An 11,094-nucleotide genomic window follows, 5' to 3' on the forward strand; every position below is an offset into this window, starting at 1 on the left:
GGAGGTCAGCAGAGCTTCACAGGTCACCACTGGAGTCCTCTTCCCCTCCCCCATGATGACATCACGGAGCTGGTGGATGTTGGAGACTTTCCCCTCCTCCACCTTCCATTTGAGGATCCCCCACAGATGATCAATAGGGTTTAGGTCTGGAGACATGCTTGGCCAGTCCATCACCTTTACCCTCAGCTTCTTTAGCAAGGCAGTGGTCGCCTTGGAGGTGTGTTTGGGGTGGTTATCATGTTGGAATACTGCCCTGCGGCCCAGTCTCTGAAGGGAGGGGATCATGCTCTGCTTCAGTATGTCACAGTACATGTTGGCATTCATGGTCCCCTCAATGATCTGTAGCCCCCCAGTGCCGGCAGCACTCATGCAGCCCCAGACCATGACACCCCCACCACCATGTCTGACTGTAGACAAGACACACTTGTCTTTGTCCTCCTCACCTGGTTGCCCCCACACACGCTTGTCATCATCTGACACCAAATACGTTTATCTTGGTCTCATCAGACCACAGGACATGGTTCCAGTAATCCATCTCCTTAGTCTGCTTGTCTTCAGCAAACTGTTTGTGGTCTTTCTTGTGCATCATCTTTAGAAGAGGCTTCCTTCTGGGATGACGGCCATGCAGACCAATTTGATGCAGTGTGCGGCGTATGGTCTGAGCTCCGACAGGCTGACCCCCCCACCCCTACAACCTCTGCAGCAATGCTGGCAGCACTCATACGTCTATTTCCCAAAGACAACCTCTGGATATGACGCTGATCACGTGACCTCAACTTCTTTGGTGGACCATGGCGTGGCCTGTTCTGAGGGGAACCTGTCCTGTTATACCGCTGTATGGTCTTGGCCACCGTGCTGCAGATCAGTTTCAGGGTCTTGGCAATCTTCTTATAGCCTAGGCCAGTGATGGCGAACCTTGGCACTCCAGATGTTTTGGAACTACATTTCCCATGATGCCCACTCTGCAGTGTAGTTGAGCATCATGGGAAATGTAGTTCCAAAACATCTGGGGTGCCAAGGTTCGCCATCACTGGCCTAGGCCATCTTTATGTAGAGCAACAATTCTTATCTTCAGATCCTCAGAGAGTTCTTTGCCATGAGGTGCCATGTTGTACTTCCAGTGACCAGTATGAGAGAGTGAGAGCGATAACACCAAATTTAACACACTTGCTCCCCATTCACACCTGAGACATTGTAACACTAACGAGTCACATGACACCGGGGGGAGGGGAAAATGGCTAATCGGGCCCAATTTGGAGATTTTCACTTAGGGGTGTCCTGACTTTTGTTGCCAGCGGTTTAGACATTAATGGCTGTGTGTTGAGTTATTTTGAGGGGACAGGAAATTTACACTGTTATACAAGCTGTACACTCACTACTTTACATTGTAGACAAGTGTCATTTCTTCAGTGTTGTCACATGAAAAGAGAGAAGAAATGTCACTGAGGGGTGTACTTACTTTTGTCAGATACTGCAGATCATAGCACCAACAGTATGCCCTCATCAATATAAGGGACAGTACAGTTACAATACAGTTCAACACGATTAGAAGAGTCCTCACCATGACAGCTTACAATCTAAAATGAGGGCCTGTGATCCGAAAGTTAATAACTGAGGGGATGAGTTGCTGGAGAAAGTAAAAGTTCAGTTGTTGGGTGGAGGAGGGATAGGCTTCCCTAAAGAGATGGGTTTTTTAGAGTAAAAGATAGCCGGACAGATTGGGGCAGGGAGTTCCAGAGGAATGGAGATGCTCTGGAGAAGTCCTGGGGGTGAGCATGGGAAGGGTGGGTAGGGAATCAACAGGCGAGAGGCTCTAGAGAAGTCCTAGAGGTAAGTATGGGAGGATGTGTAGGAATCTCCAGAGAATGTCAGAGGCTGTGGAGAAGTCCTGGGGTTGAGGACGGGGAGTAGGTGTAGCGAGGAATTAGCAGAGAGGGGTGAAGGACACTAAGCAGAAGCCAGCAGTGGGGGGAATTCACGGAGAGGGGTGGAGGACACTAAATGGAGAGCAGTAGGGGGGTTGGCAGAGGGAGTGGAGGACACTGAATGAAGGCCAGTGGGGAGATTGGTGGAGGACAGCGAATGGAGGCGAGTGGGTGGGGGGGGAATTTGCGGAGGGTGGTGGAGGACACTAAATGTAGTGCAGTGGAGGGGTGGAGGACAGTGAATGGAGGCCAGTGGGGGGATTTGTGAAGAGGGGTGGAGGACACTAAATGGAGGGCAGAAGGGGGGTGGGCAGAGAGGAGGTGGAGGACACTGAATAGGGGCCAGTGGGCAGATTGGCAGAGAGGGGTGGAGGACATTAAATAGAGGCCAGTGGGGGATGGGCAGAGAAGGGGGGGGCACACTGAATGGAGGCCAGTGGGGGGGGATGGGTAGAGAAGGGTGAAGGACAATGAATGGAAGCCAGTGGAGGGATTGGTAGAGAGGGGTGGAGGACACTGAATGGAGGCCAATAGGGGGATTCGCAGAGGGTGGTGGAGGGCACTGAATGGAAGGCAGAAGGGGGATGGGCAGAGGCGATGTAGCACACTGAATGGAGGCCAATGGGGAGATTGGTGGAGAGGGGTGGAGGACACTGAATGGAGGCCAGTGGAGGGATTGGCAGAGAGGGGTGGAGGACACTGAATGGAGGCCAGTGGAGGGATTGGTAGAGAGGGGTGGAGGACACTGAATGGAGGTCAGTGGAGGGATTGGCAGAGAGGGGTGGAGGACACTGAATGGAGGTCAGTGGAGGGATTGGCAGAGAGGGGTGGAGGACACTGAATGGAGGCCAGTGGAGGGATTGGTAGAGAGGGGTGGAGGACACTGAATGGAGGTCAGTGGAGGGATTGGCAGAGAGGGGTGGAGGACACTGAATGGAGACCAGTGGAGGGATTGGCAGAGAGAGGTGGAGGACACTGAATGGAGGTCAGTGGAGGGATTGGCAGAGAGGGGTGGAGGACACTGAATGGAGGCCAGTGGGGAGATTGGCAGAGAGGGGTGGAGGACACTGAATGGAGGCCAGTGGGGAGATTGGCAGAGAGGGGTGGAGGACACTGAATGGAGGTCAGTGGAGGGATTGGTAGAGAGGGGTGGAGGACACTGAATGGAGGTCAGTGGAGGGATTGGCAGAGAGGGGTGGAGGACACTGAATGGAGGTCAGTGGAGGGATTGGTAGAGGGGGGTGGAGGACACTGAATGGAGGTCAGTGGAGGGATTGGTAGAGAGGGATGGAGGACACTGAATGGAGGCCAGTGGGGAGATTGGCAGAGAGGGGTGGAGGACACTGAATGGAGGTCAGTGGAGGGATTGGTAGAGAGGGGTGGAGGACACTGAATGGAGGTCAGTGGAGGGATTGGTAGAGAGGGGTGGAGGACACTGAATGGAGGTCAGTGGAGGGATTGGCAGAGAGGGGTGGAGGACACTGAATGGAGGTCAGTGGAGGGATTGGTAGAGAGGGGTGGAGGACAATGAATGGAGGTCAGTGGAGGGATTGGTAGAGAGGGGTGGAGGACACTGAATGGAGGTCAGTGGAGGGATTGGTAGAGAGGGGTGGATGACACTGAATGGAGACCAGTGGAGGGATTGGCAGAGAGGGGTGGAGGACACTGAATGGAGATCAGTGGAGGGATTGGTAGAGGGGGGTGGAGGACACTGAATGGAGGTCAGTGGAGGGATTGGTAGAGAGGGATGGAGGACACTGAATGGAGGCCAGTGGGGAGATTGGCAGAGAGGGGTGGAGGACACCGAATGGAGGTCAGTGGAGGGATTGAGGACACTGAATGGAGGCCAGTGGGGGGAGAGGGTGTCTGACACTGAAGGTTGAATTTGGCCTCATTGTTAATATATTTTTCCTTTTTCAGAGTGTGAGCCCTGTGACTGCGCCTCCAGACACCGTGCCATGGCCGCCGCCCACCACACCTTCCTGATAGACTGTGACACCGGAGTGTGTATTTGCCTTAGCGGATACCCCAGCGCTCAAAGCTCCTCCTCCTCCCAGGCCTCCAGAACCCCCATGGCCAGAAGCCTCCTGAGGACCTGTCTCAGCAACTGTGTGAAGGAGCAGCCGATGGACGCAGAGCAGACTCCGCCCCACACACCGCGGCAATCCTCTGCAAAGCGCAAAATGTCTTCCGTCGCTCCGCCCAAAGCGAGACAGGGAACGCGCCTCGGAGGGCAGACAGACCTGGGCAGATCCCTGATAGGCTCTCTGAAGAGAGGTCTATGGAGGCTGGCCTCCTGCCTACACTGACTGCTCATAGAACATTACAGACCTAAAAGGGGCACTCCGCCTACAGCTATGTTTAGCCTGATGCTTTGTACAATCCCTCAAGTTACTTTTATTAAACTCATTGTTTCTTCCAGCTGTGTTTTCTTATGTAGAGAGAGAATGGATCTGCATCCCAGCGAGTTTGGAGAGGCGGAGCATAACTACAAACCATGGGGCCCTAAAGCAAGATTCCGATGGGGCTCCCTGGGGACCTTCCTGCCGTCACTGTGTCAGGACACCAATGGCAGGGCGAAGGGCTCTAGGACCCAGTATCTACTATCATGGACCTGGTGCTGGAGGACAATGGAGAGAGGGCTTCCCTTGCGGCTAAGTTCCAGACTCCCCTGAAAGTGAGGACAGGAGGAGTCAGTCTCAAAGTAGCACGGGTGCAGAGGAACTCAGAAGGGTATCTGATGTGCTAAATAGTGGCTGCAGACAGGGGGCGCCTGTGAGCCGTGGCAGGTCTGTAGTAGCACTGAGACACTGGGAAGTCAGTTCAAGCCAGGAGGATAACAGAGCAGGCAAGGTCAGAGGGGAGCCGAGGTCAGACACAGGAAAACAGAAGAGAATAGTCAAGGACAAGCCGGGTCAGTAGCAGAGAACTTTCAGGAACACGGTGCAAGCTGAAGATTAATCAGCAAATTCAGCCACCGACAGACTTCCTTATGAAGGCCCATGTGAAGTGCTGGCAGAGATGCTGGGTCCTAGAGTCCTTCCCCTGCCATTGCTGTCCCGACAGTTGCTGGATCCTAGAGTCCTTCCCCTGCCATTGCTGTCCCGACAGTTGCTGGGTCCTAGAGTCCTTCTCCTGCTAGAGTCCTTCTCCTGCCGTTGGTGTCCTGGCAGATACTGGGTACTAGAGTCCTTCTGCTGTTGGTGTCCCGACAGATGCTGGGTCCTAGAGTCCTTCTCCTGCCGTTGGTGTCCCGACAGATGCTGGGTCCTAGAGTCCTTCTCCTGCCGTTGGTGTCCTGACAGATACTGGGTACTAGAGTCCTTCTGCTGTTGGTGTCCCGACAGATGCTGGGTCCTAGAGTCCTTCTCCTGCCGTTGGTGTCCCGACAGATGCTGGGTCCTAGAGTCCTTCTCCTGCCGTTGGTGTCCTGACAGATACTGGGTACTAGAGTCCTTCTGCTGTTGGTGTCCCGACAGATGCTGGGTCCTAGAGTCCTTCTCCTGCCGTTGGTGTCCCGACAGATGCTGGGTCCTAGAGTCCTTCTCCTGCCGTTGGTGTCCCGACAGATGCTGGGTCCTAGAGTCCTTCTCCTGCCATTGATGTCCCGACAGATGCTGTGCCCGTCTGGTGGCCGTCTCTTTACACAACTTCCTAAATTCCCAGCATGCTGTGCAGCTTCTCCTCCATTTCCAAGGACTACATATCCTTGATGAAGGCGGGGCTCTGTGAAATGTGTGACACAGCGGTGCCTCCTCACAGGGCATAGCGACTCCGTGTCTCAGAATTCCAGGAAGGAAATGTGTGGGGTCTTCAGAGTAAGTGTACAAAGTGCAAGATGGATACAATGTATCGGACGATCAGGAGTTTACATTGTGACCCGAGAGGCACTTCCATGTTCCAGCCGCTCCGCCCCCTCAGCCGCTCCGCCCCCTCAGCCGTGCCGCTCTGCCCTCAGCCGCTCCGCCCTCAGCCGCTCCGCCCTCAGCCGCTCTCAAGGCTTTCGGCATCTCAGGCCTCAGTGGAAGCTCGAGTCCTCCAACCCTTCTACTCTATGACCCAAATATCAACTTCATCGGAAGCACAAGCCGCTGTCTTGTCGGTTTTTAGCTGGGGAGACACTCCGGGATTTCTTACAGCCTGGGGACATTGCGTTAGATCAGGACAAATAGAGAGGGGGTATCTCCCTAATGGGGACACAGACAGGGGGGAGGGGTGTGGAAGGATTTGGTCTTCTCTACTTGTAGTGAATTGTTGATCCTCTCCTGGTGTAGAGGATGAAATTTCTTTAGCACACTTCCTGGTTCTCATCCCATTGTGTTCCCCTCCTATTCCAGATAAGGAGTTGTGTACATAAATGTATTATTTACTACCAGTTCTTATACAGAGCCGTGAGTTTGCACAGCACTTTACATATACAGTATATTGTACAGTCACGTCAGGCTCTGCCCTCAAGGAGCTCACAATCTTAGGCCCCCGACAGTGGCGGAACCACCAGGGTTGCAAAGCTCGAACTTGCGACCGGGCCCTGGTGTTTCACCACTGTCGGGGGGTGGGGGGTGGTTGGGGGCGCAGGGTTGCTGACAGCAGGGCTCTAAGCTGAGAGCATCTCTCATACAGCCCGGAGCCTGCACTGACATCTCCCCTCTCCCCTCCCTCACACGGATGGGAGAAGAGAGAGACGATCTGCTCCTCCTCCTCCCGCCCGCCTCTCCTCCTGTGGGCACCGTGGGAAGTGTGAATGTTCAAATCCAGCTGCTGGGCTCTACACTTCCCCTGGTGCACAAAGAGTCCTGATGGGTGGCACTGATAGGTGGCCTTCTCCCCAGTACTGATCTTCTCCCCAGTACTGATCTTCTCCCCAGTACTGATCTTCTCCCCAGTACTGATCTTCTCCCCAGTACTGATCTTCTCCCGGTACTGATAGGCAGCATTGATGAGCTCCCTTCATGGTTTCTTGCACCGGGCCCTGAAGGTTCTAGTTACGCCTCCCGAACTCTACTCATCTCTACTCCAGCACAGTGTCCCAGAGCCCCTTTATGAGCCACTGACCTCTTCATCCATCCATCCAGACTTCTCCACTGGACTGATCTTCTCCCCGGGACTGATCTTCTCCCGGGGACTGATCTTCTCCCCGATACTGATCTTCTCCCCGGGGACTGATCTTCTCCCCGGGGACTGATCTTCTCCCCGGGGACTGATCTTCTCCCCGATACTGATCTTCTCCCCGGGGACCGATCTTCTCCCCCGGGACTGATCTTCTCCCCCGGGACTGATCTTCTCCCCGGGGACTGATCTTCTCCCCGATACTGATCTTCTCCCCGGGGACTGATCTTCTCCCGGGGACTGATCTTCTCCCCGGGACTGATCTTCTCCCCGATACTGAACTTCTCCCCGGGGACTGATCTTCTCCCCGGGGACTGATCTTCTCCCCGGGGACCGATCTTCTCCCCGGGGACTGATCTTCTCCCCGATACTGATCTTCTCCCCGGAGACTGATCTTCTCCCCGATACTGATCTTCTCCCCGGGGACCGATCTTCTCCCCGGGGACCGATCTTCTCCCCGGGGACCGATCTTCTCCCCGATACTGATCTTCTCCCCGATACTGATCTTCTCCCCTGGGACTGATCTCCCCAGGGACTGATCTTCTCCCCGATACTGATCTTCTCCCCTGGGACTGATCTCCCCAGGGACTGATCTTCTCCCCGATACTGATCTTCTCCCCCGGGACTGATCTTCTCCCCGGGGACTGATCTTCTCCCCGGGGACTGATCTTCTCCCCGGGGACTGATCTTCTCCCCGGGGACTGATCTTCTCCCCGGGGACTGATCTTCTCCCCGGGGACTGATCTTCTCCCCGGGGACTGATCTTCTCCCCGAGGACTGATCTTCTCCCCGAGGACTGATCTTCTCCCCGAGGACTGATCTTCTCCCCGATACTGATCTTCTCCCCGGGGACTGATCTTCTCCCCGGGGACTGATCTTCTCCCGGGGACTGATCTTCTCCCCGGGACTGATCTTCTCCCCGATACTGATCTTCTCCCCGGGGACTGATCTTCTCCCCGGGGACTGATCTTCTCCCCGGGGACTGATCTTCTCCCCGATACTGAACTTCTCCCCGGGGACTGATCTTCTCCCCGATACTGAACTTCTCCCCGGGGACTGATCTTCTCCCCGATACTGATCTTCTCCCCGATACTGATCTTCTCCCCCGGGACTGATCTTCTCCCCGATACTGATCTTCTCCCCGGGGACTGATCTTCTCCCCGGGGACTGATCTTCTCCCCGATACTGATCTTCTCCCCGGGGACTGATCTTCTCCCCGGGGACTGATCTTCTCCCCGGGGACTGATCTCCCCGGGGACTGATCTTCTCCCCGATACTGAACTTCTCCCCGGGGACTGATCTTCTCCCCGATACTGATCTTCTCCCCGGGGACTGATCTTCTCCCCGGGGACTGATCTTCTCCCCGGGGACTGATCTTCTCCCCGGGGACTGATCTTCTCCCCGGGGACTGATCTTCTCCCCGGGGACTGATCTTCTCCCCGGGGACTGATCTTCTCCCCGGGGACTGATCTTCTCCCCGGGGACTGATCTCCCCGGGGACTGATCTTCTCCCCGATACTGATCTTCTCCCCGGAGACTGATCTTCTCCCCGATACTGATCTTCTCCCCGGAGACTGATCTTCTCCCCGATACTGATCTTCTCCCCGGGGACCGATCTTCTCCCCGGGGACCGATCTTCTCCCCGGGGACCGATCTTCTCCCCGATACTGATCTTCTCCCCGATACTGATCTTCTCCCCTGGGACTGATCTCCCCAGGGACTGATCTTCTCCCCGATACTGATCTTCTCCCCCGGGACTGATCTTCTCCCCGGGGACTGATCTTCTCCCCGGGGACTGATCTTCTCCCCGGGGACTGATCTTCTCCCCGGGGACTGATCTTCTCCCCGGGGACTGATCTTCTCCCCGAGGACTGATCTTCTCCCCGATACTGATCTTCTCCCCGGGGACTGATCTTCTCCCGGGGACTGATCTTCTCCCCGGGACTGATCTTCTCCCCGATACTGATCTTCTCCCCGGGGACTGATCTTCTCCCCGGGGACTGATCTTCTCCCCGGGGACTGATCTTCTCCCCGATACTGAACTTCTCCCCGGGGACTGATCTTCTCCCCGGGGACTGATCTTCTCCCCGGGGACTGATCTTCTCCCCGGGGACTGATCTTCTCCCCGGGGACTGATCTTCTCCCCGGGACTGATCTTCTCCCCGGGGACTGATCTTCTCCCCGGGACTGATCTTCTCCCCGGGACTGATCTTCTCCCCGATACTGATCTTCTCCCCGGGGACTGATCTTCTCCCCGGGGACTGATCTTCTCCCCGGGGACTGATCTCCCCGGGGACTGATCTTCTCCCCGGGACTGATCTTCTCCCCGGGACTGATCTTCTCCCCGGGGACTGATCTTCTCCCCGGGACTGATCTTCTCCCCGGGACTGATCTTCTCCCCGGGGACTGATCTTCTCCCCGGGGACTGATCTTCTCCCCGGGGACTGATCTTCTCCCGGGGACTGATCTCCTCCCCGGGGACTGATCTTCTCCCCGGGGACTGATCTTCTCCCCGGGGACTGATCTTCTCCCCGGGGACTGATCTTCTCCCCGGGGACTGATCTTCTCCCCGGGGACTGATCTCCTCCCCGGGGACTGATCTTCTCCCCGGGGACTGATCTTCTCCCCGGGGACTGATCTTCTCCCCGGGGACTGATCTTCTCCCCAGTACTGATCTTCTCCCGGTACTGATAGGCAGCATTGATGAGCTCCCTTCATGGTTTCTTGCACCGGGCCCTGAAGGTTCTAGTTACGCCTCCCGAACTCTACTCATCTCTACTCCAGCACAGTGTCCCAGAGCCCCTTTATGAGCCACTGACCTCTTCATCCATCCAGACTTCTCCACTGGACTGATCTTCTCCCGGGGACTGATCTTCTCCCCGGGGACTGATCTTCTCCCGGGGACTGATCTACTCCCCGATACTGATCTCCTCCCCGGGGACTGATCTTCTCCCCGGGGACTGATCTACTCCCCGATACTGATCTTCTCCCCGGGGACTGATCTTCTCCCCGGGGACTGATCTTCTCCCCGGGGACTGATCTTCTCCCCGATACTGAACTTCTCCCCGGGGACTGATCTTCTCCCCGGGGACTGATCTTCTCCCCGGGGACTGATCTTCTCCCCGATACTGATCTTCTCCCCGATACTGATCTTCTCCCCGATACTGATCTTCTCCCCCGGGACTGATCTTCTCCCCCGGGACTGATCTCCCCGGGGACTGATCTTCTCCCCGATACTGATCTTCTCTCCGATACTGATCTTCTCCCCGGGGACTGATCTTCTCCCCGGGACTGATCTCCTCCCCGATACTGATCTTCTCCCCGGGGACTGATCTTCTCCCCGGGACTGATCTTCTCCCCGATACTGATCTTCTCCCCGATACTGATCTTCTCCCCGATACTGATCTTCTCCCCGATACTGATCTTCTCCCCGATACTGATCTTCTCCCCGGGGACTGATCTTCTCCCCGGGGACTGATCTTCTCCCCGGGGACTGATCTTCTCCCCGGGGACTGATCTTCTCCCCGGGGACTGATCTTCTCCCCGGGACTGATCTTCTCCCCGGGGACTGATCTTCTCCCCGGGGACTGATCTTCTCCCCGGGGACTGATCTTCTCCCCGGGGACTGATCTTCTCCCCGGGGACTGATCTTCTCCCCGGGACTGAACTTCTCCCCGGGGACTGATCTTCTCCCCGGGGACTGATCTTCTCCCCGGGGACTGATCTTCTCCCCGATACTGATCTTCTCCCCGGGGACTGATCTTCTCCCCGGGACTGAACTTCTCCCCGGGGACTGATCTTCTCCCCGGGGACTGATCTTCTCCCCGGGGACTGATCTTCTCCCCGGGGACTGATCTTCTCCCCGATACTGATCTTCTCCCCGGGGACTGATCTCCTCCCCGGGGACTGATCTTCTCCCCGGGTACTGATCTTCTCCCCGGGGACTGATCTTCTCCCCGAAAATAGAAAAAATAGGAAATAGAAAATATCCAAAATCTGCTCCAATCTTGGAGGTAAATGGTGCTGGTGTAGAAGGGGTTCAGTCCAAGGAGGTGTCTGTCAC

At 56.1% G+C, this 11,094-nt stretch overlaps 1 protein-coding gene across 1 annotated transcript in view; it reads left to right on the forward strand.

The window, feature by feature from the left end:
- The window catches only part of LOC143933400 (MTOR-associated protein MEAK7-like), a gene marked incomplete at its 5' end in the record, with an annotated part of 35,085 nt that extends 30,739 nt beyond the window's left edge, over positions 1-4,346 (forward strand). Inside the window, 1 exon segment of the mRNA XM_077456280.1 lies at positions 3,846-4,346.
- Positions 4,347-11,094: the final 6,748 nt, after the last annotated feature.

The sequence above is a fragment of the Lithobates pipiens genome, unplaced genomic scaffold (assembly GCF_037356315.1).
Source record: "Lithobates pipiens isolate NorthernLeopardFrog02 unplaced genomic scaffold, aLitPip1_a1.2 Scaffold_27, whole genome shotgun sequence".
Lineage (NCBI taxonomy): Eukaryota > Metazoa > Chordata > Amphibia > Anura > Ranidae > Lithobates > Lithobates pipiens.